The sequence below is a fragment of the Patella vulgata genome, chromosome 6 (assembly GCF_932274485.2).
Source record: "Patella vulgata chromosome 6, xgPatVulg1.2, whole genome shotgun sequence".
NCBI classification, from domain to species: domain Eukaryota; kingdom Metazoa; phylum Mollusca; class Gastropoda; family Patellidae; genus Patella; species Patella vulgata.
The window spans coordinates 23,583,792-23,596,296 of NC_065884.2; positions in this window are offsets into that span (position 1 = coordinate 23,583,792).

The following is a 12,505-nucleotide window of genomic DNA, read 5'->3' on the forward strand; positions in this document are numbered from 1 at the left end:
ATGAGGTCATCTATCAATGAGTTAAAACTACTCTATGGCGATGAATGTCAAAAGGGTAAGTTTACATAACTTACCCGACATTAGGCGGGTTAATTTATAAAAGACACATTGACCACAAAACAGTTTTTACACTCCCACATTTTCATGTGGACGTATTATGCCGTCGCCCCTGTCCGTCCGGATGTCCGTCCGCCCGTCAACAATTTATTTGTGGACACAGGTCACAATTTTTATCTGATTTTGACGAAACTTGAAATATAGGTATATCTCCCAATGATCTCGGTTCCTTTCGGTATTGGCATGTATCGAACCATAACTTCACGCTTTTAGATTGTGGACACTCTAGAGGTCACAATTTTCATCTGATTTGGAGGTGCGCGTGCTGTATCATAAAGTCTGTCATTGAGTCGACTGGCGTGGTTTCGAATCCCCGGTTGTACGTGACAAGGAGTAGGGTCGCCTGTCCAACCTCGTGGGTTTTCTCCAGGTCCTCCGGTTTCCTCCCACTGCTAAAGACCTCTGTGCGCAAGCGAATTATTGAACTAAAATTAAACCATATGTTAGTCCCGAAATGACCTAGTTTGTGTCGAGTGGACGTTCAACCCCATTTCTCTCTCTCTCTCTCTCCCTCTCTCTCTCTCTGATTTGGAGGAATGCTAATAAGTATGTTTATTACCCAAAGATCTTGGTTCCTTTTCATATTCGCGCTTATCGGATTGTAACATCCTGAATTATGGCCCCTGATTATACGAAAAAACGCGTTTTTAGCTTGTGGTCCTCAATAGATTACATTTTTAAAATCCAATTCCAAAAACCGTTTAAATATCTCACTGCAACACCATAGTGTAGGCCGAGTTCAAATTTGTGGACCTTCTAGAGGTCCGATTTTGGTGAAACTTGAAATGCATGTTTATAACCCGAAGATCTTGGTCCCTTTCGATATTGACGAATATCGGATCGTAACTTACTGAATATGGCCGCTGATTGTACGAAAAATCGCGTTTTTATCTTGTGATCCCACTGCGGTCACAATTTTTATCCAATTTAAAAAAAAAACGTTCGAACATATCACCGTTACACCATAATATCAGTTGAGTTCGAATTTCGTGAAAATGGCCGCTCCTTATACATAAATAGTGTAAAGTTGTGGGTGAACCCTCCAGAAGTCACAATTTTTATCCGATTTTGATGAAACTTGAAATGTTTGTTTATAACCCAAAGATCTTGGTTCCTGTCGATATTCGCGCATATCAGACTGTAAACTTCCTGGATTATGGCCCCTGATTGTACAAGAAATCCTGTTTTTTTAGCTTGTGGACTTTCCAGAGGTCACAATTTTTACCCGATTTTTAAAACCGTTTAAATATATTACCATTCCGACATACTGAAGGCTGAGCTCGAATTTCGGGAAAATCGAAACGAAACTAATAAATTATTTTCACTATGTCAAGATCCGTCGAGCTGTAAAAGCCAACCCTGTTGCATTTGCAAAACTCAAAGTTCTGTGAGTAAGGCGCTTGATAACTAACAACCAGGAGGTACAAAGTGCTATCCCTGGAATTGTTCAGCGTGGATTCCCATTGTCAGACTTTCAAGACGGAGGGTCTGGCAACCCCGTTTTCCATGTTGGCATTGCGCGGCGTGTCAGTGCGCACTTTCCCTGGATACGTTTGCATTAGACCGACTTTTTCGCCGGCGAAATGTAATGCGACCGTTTCTATGTTATCGATGAGCGATTTTTTTGCTGGCGTTTTTTCTCGCGCGAAGCGAAATTTTAACAGATGTTCCCGAAGAACAGAAAATCAAATTAGTGTGGCCTAAATGATATCAAGTATTCCGGATATAGTAAATACAATATGCATCGTGCACGCTGTCCGTCTTCTTTAATTTTGTCGACCATCCATCCATTTCGAAACATATTTTTGACTGCTCCATCTATTGGCCACTCAGCGATTATTTTACATATTAATTATAAAAATACATTCAGATGTCTTCAGGTGAGCTTCACTCAGCATCAATCTGATTAAAACACAGATCCTATTCGTTTCGTTTTTGTAGTTCAAAATTTCGTTTTACTTGTCTGTACCACACTAGGAGCTGGAAGAGTTGTTATAATTGACGTGTTCTGAATAGTGTGAGGTATAGTGTTTCTGAATAGTGTGAGGTATTAGCCAATGAAACGGTCTGTTACGGCGAACTTTAGGCGTGTTTTACACGGAACTGTGGGTAATCCACTAGTAACACTAATGCTGATTGGTTAATCAAATGTCTTACGTCATAGGCTCACTTGCCGTTCGCATGACCTCTGACGTGACGTGTAGGCCATCGAAAGTATAAAAAAATGAAACGAAATATAGATCTGTATTTTAACCAGATTCACTCAGCATAACATTTACTTTATATAATTATAAAAACATGTAAGATTCAACTTTTAAAGGAAACAATTCGTTTTTATTTCGTCTTGCAACACTCGGCAGTATCTCTTATATTATGGTTTTGCCTGGCAATTTTGATTCTTAGCACACGGTCCAAAATCATAGCTACGATAAGCTCCGTGGTGAAATGGACAACTGCTTTTCGAATGTAAAATATTATATTTGAGTATGCGTTATAAATCAAGATCACCACAGGAGCATGAGAAGAAGTCATAATAAAAGGTCTAAAGTCTAAACATCATTGGAGGGATTTTTTTTTTTTGTTTGTTGTACAACTAATAAATTTTCACTATGTCAAGATCTGTCTAACTGTAAAAGCCAACCCTGTTGGATTTTCACAACGGTAATTAACTGAATGCTTCGTGTCCACACACTTTTTGTTTATTGGTAGTCTCGGTGGTCCCGTTAGTAAGGCGATTGATCACTAACCATCCAGGAGGTACAAGGTGCTATCCCGGTGTTGGCCGAGAAAGTTCTCTGGAATTGTCCAGCGTGGATTCGAATTGTCAGAGGTTCAAGACGAAGGGTATGGCAAGTAACAATAGAACGAAATACCAAGGTCATGTGTACACATTGGCCTTCATGTAAAAGAATCCTCATGCTGTCAAGGCAAAATTTCCCCCATAACGCACTGTATGACGTACTCACTTCTTCATTAGCCCAGTTGGTGTAGAAAAGTATCGGACGTCAAACCCAATTTCATTCATTCATTCTTTTCCTTTATTACAAATCAGAAATCACGGTTGCTCGATGAGTATAAACAGGAGATCCCTGTTCGACACCCCGAAAAAAGTTCCTCGGAATTTTCAAATTCCTTAACAGGTACAAATTAGTAGATGATAGCCATGTATATGGGGTTCTATAACGACCTTTTTTGGGGAATGACGCTGGCCAAGGGGCATTGATGGTAACAAAATATAAAAGTGAAAGTACAAAATTAGCAACACCGCTAGTTCATTTTCATTTGTCCAAGTATTGTTTAGCAGTGTCGAAAAGAGTTAAATCCTTTTGGCTTAGGCCCAATAAAAGTTATAAATCGGGGTTCTGTGGTGTATTATGTTAATTAATTATGGTGGACGTTTTACACTTTAACAAAAAAAAACTATTTTGGTTAGAGGAGGCTTACTCTGTCAACATTGGTACATACACACGGTATTATCTTGATACTGGATTTATTGATAAGACAACGCATAAAATCCATTGAAATCGTCAATTTTATTTTGTTCCAAACCAAAGAGGTCTTTTAAGTGTCCTTCAACTGAATCCACATTGAATCTAAATGATCTAGTTTTTTTTATGCCGAGTTTACCTCAACATCATATATTACAAATGTTGCGATTTCGATCAATTAATGTCTTACAAGGGTTAGGATCGCCTTCCTAATAACCTTGTTTTTTTTTCTTCTCCAAGACTTCTGTCAACTTCCATGTCTAAAGACCCCTACGCGTATGCGTGTAAATACCCACCCCTCTCTCTCTCTAGAATGGAAAGCAAATCGCTCAGACCTACTCATATGTGGTTATTTAACAATGAGAACATTTTAAATATTGAGATTGATGCTTTGTGCATTTTAAACATTTTATTTTGTCGTTTGTGATCAAATCAGCCAATTTTAATTACTTCTGCATTGTCTTGTGGGGTATATCTTTCTTTGTAAATTAAAAATGGCACTAGAAACCATAGAGTACACGATTCGTGTACTGATTTTAAAATGTTTTATTTTGTGGCTTGGATATTGGGATCCTATACTTTCACCGTAAGGTAACAACATCTATATACATTGTACATTGATTGAAATGGACCAGTATTGAACTCTAATTCGTGTTTTGAATATTTTGGATAATATTGAGATAGAGGTTTAGTCTCTTTAAGATAAAGAGATAAATTTTAAACTCTAAATTGAAACTTGATTAGCAGGATGTTTCTAAACGACTAGGGATTAAAATAAAGGGATAACCATAAATGTGTCAAAACGTAAATTGAGCTAAAGCCTTCAGAGAATGTGATATTTGTTTTTGTTATAAGCATGGGGTAGTGTTTGTAAAAGATAAGATATAATATTTATTACATAATCCTGCGACGTAAAAATTACAAATGTCAAATGCATGATTCCGGTGTAGAGTAGTTCACCTATTTTACATGTTTACGAGGAATTGAGTTACATTTTATCCTGCATTGAGTTACATATTTTATTTCTTCCCACACCTTGACATGCGCAGGGTACCTTTTATGTTCGATTAAAATCAGATAAATAAAAAATAAAACAAATCTTCGCCCGAAAATTTACACTAATGATCGTGAGTTAAATGCCATTATGTACCCAGTGAGGAAGGAAGAAGAGTTTGAAATGAAATGAAATGGGGTTTAATCCTTACTATTCTGCTCAGACTGGGATAACGAGAGAGAGAGCGAGAAATGGGGTTTAACGTCCACTCGACACAAACTATGGTTTTTAATTTTATTTCAATAATTCGCTTGCGCGTAGGGAATTGGGCTAACGGAAACTGTCGAAGAGTCGCTAATGAGCGCGTTTGCTTTTCATTTATTATTTGTATAGAGTCTCTGATAATGCTAGTTATTTCCTTGCTTCGTCGTCGGAGACAGCTGTTACTTTGCTTTGTTTTAATTTGGGTCTTTGGTTTATAGAGAACACGTGAATACTTTTAATAAAACTTTTGACTCGCCTACGGCCTGCCGAATTTCTAAATTAAAGGGGAATTTATGTGAGATTTAAAGAAAAGGCTGACGGTTCTTATTATACTTATTGAAATATCAGTCCAATAACTGTATTCTGAATGCAGTTTCAAACAGTGAATGCAATTAAATTTGTATTATTTTCAATCCAAATAAAGTGCTTTTAATATATCAAAGGAGAAAGCTGTATGTGGCGTCAAGCATTTCCGCGAAATTTTGGCTTGGCCGTTGATATTATAAAGCGCTTAACGCAGATATGGCGGGTAATGTTCATTCCACTCAGTATCGAGTCCACCCGCGCCGATGTCCTAGACAGTTGATTATGACCTTATCGTGTGAATAAGTGTCTAAATGATTATTTATATAACATTCGAATCCAAATTTGACTCTACATAATGTGTCTTTAAGTGTTTAGGTAACTATATCCGATATTAAAGTTATGGTAAGCGATACAATGTTTCAACGGTTTTATTTATGGGTATAATCCGTTTTTTTTTTTCGTTTAACCTGTTTTCACAGGTTTATATTTGCTTTAAATATTTCGATATTTTAATAGTTAACAGCGTTAACACCCAAAGTCAATATTTACATACGATAGTGTTTGATAATATGCAAAGCGTGAATAAAACATGCAGTTTTTCCGTATCAGTTTAAACATATTAATTAAAATAAATAAATTATAGAGTTAGCTAAGCTTATATATTAAAGATACATTAGTCAATATTTACATACGGTAGTGTTTGATAATATGCAAAACGTGAATAAAACATGCAGTTTTTCCGTATCAGTTTAAACATTTTAATTAAAACAAATAAATTATAGAGTTAGCTAAGCTTATATATTAAAGATACATTATGGGAGGTAAGATAAGGAGCTGGCAGTTCTCGCTATAATAGTTGAAAACTAGATAATGTAAAGGAAATTTGCTGCAAATTTCAATCAAATTAAGCGAGTGAAATTTCGGCCTAGCCTCAATCATCATTACTAAAGTCTGTTCGATAAAAACATCATAGTCTCGATCATCCATTTCATGATTAATTGATGAATGGAAGTTGAGCAGCAAATGGGTTCATAATCCAGTAAATATCGCATGCTTTCGCTGCCATCGAGAGTTGATAATGGTCTGGATAAGTTAATTAATGTCTAATTAATAATTTAGATAACATTTCAGGCCTAAAGAAAGACCTGCAATTGGCAGATTTAACTCTTGCATAATGTATGTTTAAATATATTAATTGAACTGATAACAATTGTATTTTGTTGTGACTTTAATTTGGAAATATTTGATTGATAGATTCATATAAGGCATATTTACTGAAAGAAAACTAAAACAGCCTATTAGTGGTTAAAAAAATCACGCCTATTGTATCCTATTAATTTATGCTGAATAACAAACGTTAGGCCTTTATAATTGAAATAGTGTTCAGTCCAGCTATATGCAATTACATTTTTTTTTTTAAAAAAAAAGATAAAAAGAAAAAAAAAGAAAAAGCTGTTTGTTTGTTTATTAGAAACATTTATTACGTAAGCAATGTTTAGGTCTATATATTTAAACTAAAAACAATCTTTTAATTATTTGAATTAGGAAATATTGGTAATTTGCAAATATCCAGTTTAGGCGATATTTCACCTAAAAAGTAACTGAAATTTTGAGGATTTGAAGCTGGAATAATTTATAGGTCTTTAATAATTGTGCCTTTGCTTGCTTGGGTTTTTTGTTTATGGACTTTTTGTGTGGATACAATATGTAATTATTGTCACATATTGTGTTGATAAAAAATAAATAATGCACATAATATTATTTGTGTGGATATAAATTAAATATGAATGGACATAATTGACCGATAACTGTGATCAGCAGTACTCGAACATGTTTACAGTTTATTTCGGTTATTTCGTCTTCCTTGACTCCGTTGGTGCAGGAAAGCAAGACGTTAACCCCTATTTCGTTTCATTTCATTCAGCTCGGTTCTTATGTACATTTTAGATTAAACCGGTATGGATTACGACAGCAGACTGCCTTTATCTGCACATGGTAAAAAAAATTACAATTATCTATATGACGTCAATTACCCGTTTAAAATGCGTTATATTTATAATCTTTAAAGTGGCATTTAGCGATTGGGAAACACATTAACAGAACACAATTTTTATGGGAAAACAATCACTGGTTTTATTCTAACAGCACGACGTTACGAAAAATATCCTGTTATCGTTATACATATGTAAATGGTCTCATCATTTTTACCTTACCAATTTTTCCCTTTTGAAGATCTTCATTACTCGTTATATTAATTGTTACTATATGTCTGGATTGTTTATTTAGTTAACCAATTATCTTGTTTTGTTATTATTATTATTTAATCTCTGTAAATGGCTTCATCATGGATATCCTGTATATTAACCTAAGGTTTACTAACTACTACTACTACCTGGTGCTTTAAAGTCTGCTTCCACAGAAATGATATCGCAGACAAGACATAGGAGAGCCGAGGCTTCTTCCTGTTTTTAGAATATGATTTTGCAATCTTTTCATTTGCGGCCTTAGGCCATGGAGTAGGTTTAGTTGGATGTTCATCCCTTTATTTAATAAAATACGTATTGTTTGGTAGTTGATCTGTGGAGTCAGCATATATGCGGACATATATGCGTCTCATTTCTGGATTGGAGGTTTACTAAATGTCGTGAGGTTAATATATGTTATACATGATGAAGCCATTTAGTTTACTAAACATCATTGTCTGCGATTCACTCAAGGTGGAAGCGGGCGTAATACTCTACGAACGAACGAACTAAATGTCATCTTGCTTGATAACAATAATACAATACTTGTCGAAACGTCGTCCTTTTAGAATAAAAACCAGTGATAATTTCCCATCACAATTGTGTTCTGTTGATGTGTTTCCCAATCGCTAAATGTCACTTTAAGACGGGTAGTTGACATCACATCGATAACTGTTAAAAATGCATAATGTTATTATATATTATTACCTAAATTTGAATATGATTATGTTTATCCGGCTTTTTTCTTGCTTATATAATTATGCGTAAATAATTTAATATGCTTGTGCATTAATTTATGTTTAATATCGAAAATGTGACATTGACCGATTCGTCATGGAATTTATGGTGGTATATAAGTAGACTTCTTTTTTTTGTAGAGGTCATTAATTGTATAATTAATTATATAATCATCGGTGGTTCCAGCTGGCAATGAAAAAGTTAAATATTTAGAGAATCAACATTTTCAGTATACGTCAGACTCTTTTGCGTTATCAATGAATGAAAGAATGAACCTACCGGGATAATGCTGTATAGCGCTTGAAAATATTAATAATAATATGCATGTCCCCCAATCCTAAAAAAATAGTTTAAAAATAATTGGTTCCTCAAAATAAATAATAGCTAATAATTCCAGCATACGCTTAAAATATTCATTGCCTGTTTCACAAAGGCTTTACTTAAGTGCGTCATTCAAACGGGCCCTCTGTCCAACACATACTGACCAATCAAACAAATCTGACACAGATATTGACCAACTATGTGTTTTTTTCTGCGAGTACTTCGCTTTCCACATAAAGCAAGCGGGTTCGTTTTCCCCACGTTTTGTTTTTCTATCCGCATTGATGATACCAAACAGCAATCAGTTGGATCCCCTGTTTTAACTTGATTTTATTATGACAAGTGGAAATGAAAATGAAATGAAATGGTGTTTAACGTCCTACTGTTTTGTCACGAACTGGGCTAATGGAGACGGGATTACAAGTGGAAAAGATGACCCATCCTCTCTCCTCACGACAGTGAATACATCTATAATGTATTGGAATTTAAATTTGTAATAAACAACAAAATTACACAGACCCTTGGTCTTTCACTGAATCTGATTAATCATGCAGAATCAATAGAGCAGAGGAGAAGTCTGACTTTTGTAGCCCATGTTGTTCTACCCACGGAGTCAAGTCTCCATAGCATATCTATTGTATGGTAAAACGATAGGTTTGGTCCAATATTTTATGAATGATAACATATAGGACACAGCTAACTCGTACCGACCGCATTCACCTTTTGCCCCGTCCGAAAAACCAGTTTTATGTATTTGAAGGACAAATTTGCAAAATTGTGAATGGACAGTATCAGTTTCCTTCCTATACCCATCTTCGTTATGCATCTATCGTAGCAATGATCTCCGTGTTAAAATTATATTTAACCAGTTCTATCACATATGTGATAATGGCTGACACCAATATTGTCCTTTAATAAACACTGGAGTAGTATACATGTTTATAGATTTCTGCAATTACGATACAAATACATTTGCTAATGTCAAATCATAAAGGAATTTGTTTAGATGAAATTGGTTGATAAACGGTTTGTAGAAAGCATCCCAATGGCCTTATGTTTCAGATTAAACAGAGATGTATGAGATGCATTGAGGTATTTTAGAAAGGTGAAGAACTATTTATTTAAAAAAAGAATGGACCCCAATAATGCAACCTTGGTAAATGGAATCAGATATTTAAACAATTCCATGAGATTTGGTAACGCCCATTTCCATTATAGTTCTGCTTATTGTTTTAAAAAAAACCCAAGGGTTTGAATCATTGTTAGTAAACGTGAGATCAAATGAGTAAAACGTCTTAACAGTATCAAGGAATTTGTTCTAACCTTGAGATATTTAAGGGGTAATTGTTTAATCGGTTTCATGATTTCTAAAACATGTAGGTCACTTAATAACCTTCACACATTAATTCATTCATACAAACTATTACATATCCTATAAATGCAATCAATGTGCATCTGCTGATGGTATGACATCATCATCACTTTGGGCTATAGTGTAATACCACTAAAAACATATTGTGAGAGTATTTTTGGCACATTTTGAACACCCGGTTGATGGCCAAATATTGTGAACATACATCTAAGACTTGCGCCGTTGGAATCTTTTAAATATTATTGCAAAGATGTTAATTTGTAAGTAAACGGAACATATTTTAATCACACAATCCGTAATACACTTACACATGCCATACAGTGTTGTCAGTCTGAGTGAAATCAGATATCAATTTCGTTTCGTTTTATTTCTGATGTGCAATTGACGTGCAAAAGTCAGAAACATAATTGAAACGGAATTGGAACTGGATATTAAACAGATATTGTTCAACCTTTACATTATATATCGGCATTTTGTTACAGAAAATATATAATCTGTATATTATAATGGCTTTAATGTATCGACGAATTCAACCCTGCGCCGTTTTTATTTTATTTGATTCAACTTGTCATTGCTGTCAACTGGTCATATGAATAAACCGGAAGTGACGCAACCCGTTACAATAAAACACAGACTAAATACTAGATGTTTAGGCTAATGTTGAGAACACGTCTTAGCATTCCAAAATAATCTAGAGAGAGCTGGTTTAACGTCCACTCGACTCAAACTAGGCAATTTCAGGACTAACCTGTAGTTCAACTTTATTTCAATAATTGCCTTGCGCGTAGGGGTCTTTAGCTGTTTGAGGAAACTGGAGGACCAGAAGTAATCCATGAGGTTGGAAAGGCGATCCTACTCTTTGTCGAAACCATACAACTCGACTCAGTGGCAGACCTTGTGATCTAACGCACACGCGTCAAAACATTCGGCAACCCCAACCCCCTTAAAATAAATGACATGAAATGATTATTGTAGTTATATAGTGCCTCAAGTTTCCAATGAACGTTCAGGATAAAATAACTAACTGGTACGCTATACTTCGAAACGTAGCACAGAATGAACATAATCTGGATATATAAAACAAAGAAATCTGTTTAAAATACAGATCTATATTTCGTTTCGTATACTTCCGATGGCTTCTACTATACATGAAGATCTGACCGGTTGCCTGGGTTAGATCTATTTGATAAGGCCAACTTCAAGTTTGGTCAAAGGTCACGAGATGTGAACAATAATACCAGAATACCAGAAGCACCATCCAAGGAAGACCATCAGCGCCACCAACACCAATAAACAGTGAAATCGCCCTTGTATATAAATCTAATGTATTGTATGTATTTTTAATAAAACTAGGAAATATCACGAACTAATTTTTCATCATCCTAGGTCAGTGCTTATGTGGAGATTTAACCTCTCCCCCAAATTCTTAGACCTAAACCTAACCCTGTACCTAGGCATAATGCTTACTCTAACCCTAACCTACAATCTCGCAAACAACCTTATTTACATCTCAGCAACCTTGACGAAAATTGTGCTGGCCTTAACAAATAAATCTAGCCATTGTAGTGGAAGGTCGCGTCGGGGATCATATGAGCGGCTTTTGAGCCTATGGCGTCATTATTCGATTAACCATTCAGCGTTGATGTTTCTTGTGGGTTACCTACAGTTCCGTGTACCTAACGCCCAAAACTCGCAGAGCACGCCAAGAAGCCACCGTAACAGACCGTTTTATTGACTATAACAACTCTTCCAGATCCTAGTGTAGTAAAGACAAGTAAAACGAAATTTTTAACTATAAAAAACGAAACAAAATAGGATCTGTGTTTTAATCAGATTGTACAACAAAGTTATACGCTTCTTGTGCACAACACACAACATTACCTGAGTCAAAAGACTTCATTGATATTTTGGTAGGCCTAGATAGAATGAAATGAAATGAAAATGAAATGAAATGGGGTTTAACGTCCTACTGTTCTGCTCCTATACTGGGCTAATGAAGACGGGCATACGCCATACAGTGTGCTATGAGGGAAATAAGGGCAAATAGAATCTAACCGAGGTGTCCAACAAAATAAATACTATGAGACGTTGTGCATGACTTTTATACATGATTGTTAGAGATACCCCTCTGTTTGCCACATGTAATAATTTCAATATACATGTAAAGTGGTTGATAAATGTATGATCTTATTTTAATAATTTAGTGTCTTAAAAATGTGATAAGGTGACCTCGGGCCCAGATCCGTTTTAGATTATCATTGACTTAGTATTAAAGGCAATTTATTTTTTTTATTGTAAACACTGCATTTTTCGAACCTTGTTGATATCGCTGAAATGAAATGGGGTTTAACGTCCTACTGTTCTGCTCCGAACTGGGCTAATGAAGACGGGCATACGCCATACAGTGCTATGAGAGAATTTTGCCCGGACAGCGGCACTACGCCCTACTCTTTTATCGAATTCCAACTGTCAAGGGATCTTTTATGTGAACGCCAATGAATGTGTACACGGGACCTCGGTTTTTCGTCCCATCCGAACGACTAGACAGCTGTTCTTGTTAGGCCCTCTTTACTGTATCACTGACAAGGGGGAACCACGCCGGAAAATCTGGATGAACTTTCTCGGCAAATGCAGGGATCAAACACGCGACCTCCAGGCTAGC